The sequence below is a fragment of the Poecilia latipinna genome, unplaced genomic scaffold (genome assembly GCF_001443285.1).
Source record: "Poecilia latipinna isolate Pla-1442-1.1 unplaced genomic scaffold, P_latipinna-1.0 Scaffold6386, whole genome shotgun sequence".
NCBI classification, from domain to species: domain Eukaryota; kingdom Metazoa; phylum Chordata; class Actinopteri; order Cyprinodontiformes; family Poeciliidae; genus Poecilia; species Poecilia latipinna.
The window spans coordinates 1-5,466 of record NW_015119002.1 but is presented as its reverse complement, the minus strand read 5'-3'; the positions used below and the strand labels follow the sequence as shown (position 1 = coordinate 5,466).

The 5,466-nt window shown below is 35.3% G+C and overlaps 1 long non-coding RNA gene across 1 annotated transcript; it reads right to left on the bottom strand.

Moving 5' to 3' along the window:
• Nucleotides 1-2,308: 2,308 nt before the first annotated feature.
• On the bottom strand, nucleotides 2,309-2,956 carry LOC106943906 (uncharacterized). The gene is made up of 2 exons (XR_001424047.1): nucleotides 2,866-2,956; nucleotides 2,309-2,455 (listed from the first exon to the last, which is right to left on the bottom strand). It is a non-coding gene; the product is annotated as an uncharacterized LOC106943906 (long non-coding RNA).
• Nucleotides 2,957-5,466: the final 2,510 nt, after the last annotated feature.

Below are 5,466 nucleotides of genomic sequence, written 5' to 3'. Positions count from 1 at the left end.
ATTATGTGGTCATGATGTCACCCACCCAGAACATAAGCCTTCTTCTGTTTTACCACAAGTGAGGTCACTTGTTCGTGGTTTGTGTGTGTGTGTGTGTGTGTACTCTTTTAAAGTCTATTTAAAGGAACTTGTTTCGACAGACGCACAGAAACAAATTCAAGGTCTGGGTTAATTGATCAAAATGCGCAGCTAATAGATGAGGGACTGTGGTCCCATGGTTTACACTGTCCACCCAGACCCACTCTGTGCAGGCACGCAAGTACTTTCCATCAGCGGTAATGGACCTTGACCAGGTCTCATAAATAATTACCATCAACTGGCCTTGTCTGAACAACCAAGGCAGTCGCGTGTGGGTCAGAGGAATGGATGGAGGGATTGACGGATGGATGGATTTGTTAGTGGGCAGACAGATGAGAGAAACTATATAAGACACAAATACTAACTCCACAATTGTTTGAAGAAAAAGATCAATCACACCCATGCATTATTTCAAGCTGTTAATAAATAATGATTGTAGCAAAATGAATACAAACACAAATTTGCAATCCAAAAATTTTTTGTTTGGTTTTTTTAAGCTTTATTTTACCAGAATTTTAAAAAAAAATTCATTGCGATTTGAAAACCTGTTTTCCAAGGGAGTCTTGAACAAGAGGCAGCAACAAAAACAACACAAAAAGTCAAGTTTCACATATCTGTTCATTCATGAAATAAGGAGTTTTATACAAACATCAGTTAGAGAGAGTATTTTTAAGCAGAAAGTATAATACAGAGTACTTCAGTAAAGGTACTGGATAATCACTGAGTTATTTTTCAAAATAAAAGCTTGACTTTGGCGCGAGAAAGCGGGAAAACCTCTTAATACCTGTGCTTGATTTGTGAATAATATAATTTCCTTGTTTGTAGCAAATTGTTAGGCAACAAGAGTAATGTTGAACCCATCTAAAGACTATAGCAGGTGAATTTATAGCACTGAGAGTCATGCTTAGCACCTCGTTCTTCATGACATGATAGGGTGAATTGAGACGATGAAGACTTAAGTTGCTTAAAGTGATGCATACTTATGAGACAGGATGGTGGCATTCATGAAAATAAGAATGAAACCACATACAGTTCAGAAACTTGAGCAGAACTGAAGACAGAACTAATTGCTTAACTTTGCAGTTCTGCAGACCACCACTGTTAATAATAGGACACGACAAAATAGATACTCATGTGAGAAAAATTTATGAAATGTATTAAGAATCGAGAGCTAAAAACAGAACATACAAGTCTAGAAATTAGGCTTATTCCAACAAAATTTAAATTGACTGACTTTATTTACGTTATGCGTCTTTATGATTATCTACATTTTTGCTACATAAATGTAAGAGGTTGGATTTTTTTTATATTGATGAATGTAATAATGAGGAACAACATCAAATAACATAAAGTACATTTCGGAATTTGGCTGATCCTGACTTGTTGATCATTAGATGTGGCTGATCAAGGAAACACCAGTTATATGTGAGTTTGTCTTATGTTCAAAGTGAAGTGGTCCCCAATAGTCAAACCTGTGTATGGTTTGGATATTTATTCATTTGAAACTGAACTGGGATATCTTAAAAATAAGGTGTATGCAGGATTATGTCAGTGTGGACTAGAAGATCATAAATCGATCTATTGGCAACAATCCATACTTGAGGTAATATTTTCATTGTATGGCTATATTTGATTAATTACATTTCTTCATTAATTTACTTCAAAGATAAGAGACTATGCAACTTTATGTCAAGCTGAGTAAATATGTGTCATTACAGTTGTCTCAGCATTATGGGTGAATTTAGTTGAAAATAATAGAATTGTATGCTATTCTATATGAACAGAGGGTAATGGCCAAAACAAATGTATTTCTAGCTTCTGGAAAGGCAAATATATTTAGCCAGTTATCACGGGAAACCAGCTTTTAAGCTTCAAACCATTTTACAATATTTGGATGAATGAATGAATGAATGAATGGATGGATGGATGGATGGATGGATGGATGGATGGATGGATGGATGGATGGATGGATGTGCCTCTGCAACAGAGACTGATAAAACCCAAAACTTAGAGAGGTTAGTATGATTGGTTTTATTTTTTAATCGAGATCCATAAGCAGAATCAACACCAAAGCAACCGCCTGTATAAGAATCTTAAAGTATCTTCCTTAAGACCACTGCTGTGTGGCACAGTCTCCATCCCTGCTTCCTCTGGGGGTAAAAAAAAAAAAAAAAAATCAGTGCTATCTCACCTTCTGTCTTTGGAGCGAGAACGGCTCCTACGAGTGGATCTCCTGCTGCGGCTACTCCTCACCCGGCTCCCAGAAGAGGAGGAAGACGAGGAGGACGAAGAACGGCGACGCTGTTTTCTTTTCCTCCGGCTCCGACTGTCATCCTCGCTGTCAGAGGAGCGCCGACCCATGCTGGCTACCGGTCAGCTGGGATAACAGCGGCGTTGAGATGCGGTGAAAAAATACTACATTAAACATGGAAGATCAGCTGTCAAACACAATGTTTACATTGACTCGGCTCATTTAGAGCTCATTTAACATTGTCACTCAATAACGACCGCATTCAGAAAGGAGGTCTGTGTGTCAAATATATCATTGATTAAGCAGCAACGACTCTGTAGTGCCATAATGCAATAAAACCTGTGTGATTCATAGGTCTCATTGATATCTATTGAGGCTACGAGCAGGCTAACTGTGCTAACCAAACTAGCTAAAATACATAACTTCAAAACACAGCGTTTTAAGAAGAGTATTTAACCTTCGTGTCGGTTTATTTGCGTGTCATTTCAGTAGCTCAGCTGTACATTAAGGTTCATTGAAGTAAAACAGATAGAAACCTGATAGTGAACGTCTCGCTCCTCTCTTTTACACCATTGAATTCCCCACGACTGGAGCGACGCACTGCTTACTAGGCTCTACTCATCAAGCACGGAAACATCGATCAAATTCAGGAATTAAGAGTTGAACACAAAACAATCGATTGAAGCGTTTTATGTATTTTAATGTTCATTGTTTGGTTTATATAAATATATAATGTTGTTGTTGTTTTGTTTTTTGTTTTTTTTACTCCAGCAGCAGTAGTTTTTTGTTTAATTTTTTTTAAAAGGTGATTTTGAAAAATATATTTTTAAATTAAATCCATCTTACATGTGTGTTGTCAAAATGCTTCAGTGTCTTTGTTGTGTTTTTTTTTCAAAGCAAATTTTTGCTATTGACTATCTAACGGTTTCAAATTATCCCCAATCTTCTCCTTCTTTAAAAAAGAAAAAGAAAAATATAAAATAATCCAGGAAATTTCTGGGAAAGCCAATCATTTTTTACAACTGGACACAGTTGTAAATAAATTGTCTTTATACTTTGTTCAGAGTATTGTAGTATGTAAAAACAAATAAATAAAATCTGCCAGTATATGTTTAAAAAGCATAAAGTCAGAAATCACTATAAAACTAATTTACATATAAAATGTTAAATGATGATTTGTTAAATGATGATTTGCACAACAAATCCTCATTTTTTTGTATCACTGTATTCCCAGAGCAGAAAATCTATTTTACTTATGTGTCAAATGGAGTTCTCTCTGGGGCCCTTGTTACTTTGGAGTACAGAGCTATTAGTTTCCATATGCCTTGAACTGGCTCTACAAATTGGATTGCATGCAACTTGATTGTAGGTGAGGTTTATGTTGTGTTTTTCCATTTTTCTTCAAAATTTTAATTTGATATATCTGTTTGTAAATAAACAGAATAATTTAACTCAGCTGAAAGTCAAAATTAAGCAGCAACAGTTTTTAAGGGGTAAGAGGGTTGTGCAATTTTTTTCTAAAACACAAAAAAGTAAACGCAAAAAAGCTAATAGACTACTCCAGAAACAGCAAAAAAAAAGAAAAAACACTAGACTACTTCTAAAACGCATACTCTTCTAGCCTAATTCTGATATATGTACAAACAGACTGCTTCTAAAATGTGTGGAAAAGCAAGCACGCATTTAAATAATAATACAACTGCTAGTTAATTTTTAAAATGTGTAAAATCTGAAGCCCAGAAACGCCAAACTTTCTGGACCAACTTCACTGACTCTCAAGATTCATGGGGAGGGTCAAAAATCTGATAATAAGATTCCAGTGATATCTGAAATGCTAAGAAACAAATGTATTAGTAGACTAATACATTTTGGCTTGCATTTCAAAACACTAATCTGATAAAGCTCACAAATCGAAATGTGCTGGATTGCTAATAACGATGTTTCTTAGCACTTAAAGTGTTGCTGGAGTCTTCATCTTATAAAATCAGCACCTTTACACAAACACTTGTAAAAACCTGCTAGCTATAAAAATTGTGTAAAAATTGCGGAATAAATACTAGTCTACTGAGCAGCCAAAAAAAAAAACATTTTTTTTGACCATACTGACTTACATATAATTTTAAATAATTTTGTTTGTGCAGAAACAAATGCCTTTGTAATCATGATCAGTGAGACAACGTCCCTGCTCTTGGGGGCCACCTGCTGGTTTGGAGGCCAATAGCAGCTGCTTAGTTTACTGGTCTATTTGGCTGCACTGTTTGTATGTAACGTGATAGCAGGTAGCCTTTAACTTGAAATAGCTCTGTATAAGTAAACTGAATAGTTTAGTTATCCTGACTAAAGTAGTCAGTCATATAAAAACGCGTAAAAAGGAATTCATTTATTTATTTGGTTAGTTTTGTTTGTTTTACCATTTGTGCAGATTTTTCATCTGCAGTTTCAGACTGAAAACATTTCAAAGAAATATATGTATGAACTAGCGCTCCGAGCTTCTAGCATTGTCTTTTTGATCTGGCTCCACTCTACCAATATCTTAAGAAATGCATATTTATCTGAAAAATGTCAGCGAGCGTTTACGCGAGCTCATCCGCTTAGATAATAACAACACACAGTCTAAACTCCAAGGTCAGACAGAGCGCACGGGCAATTTGCAGTAAAGTAGAATAATTAATTGCTCGGATGAAGTTTTAAAACACACACCGGAGCTGAAGGTGAAACGACTAATATTGTACACCGACTGATGGATCAACAGCGTGCACGGGCTGTAAATAGCTGATGAGAAACAAAGTAATCGGAGTGCGCACTGCAAATAGATAAAATAATCTGTTTAACGCTATCTGAATGCGTCCATGCTTTCAGATGCGGCGGGATTAATAGTAATTAATGACTAAGGTCCGAGTAGAAGTGCCGTTAATAATTAATTAGGGGACTTGTTCGGGCTCTCCGTGTAGAAATGGGGCTTTTTATAGATTATCAATAAACATGCTTAATTTTGCATCATACTCAACCCAACGCTTTTCAAAATCCAGCTGTATCCCATTTCTTCTATTATATATATATATATATATATATATATATATATATATATATATATATATATATATATATATATATATATATATATATATATATATATA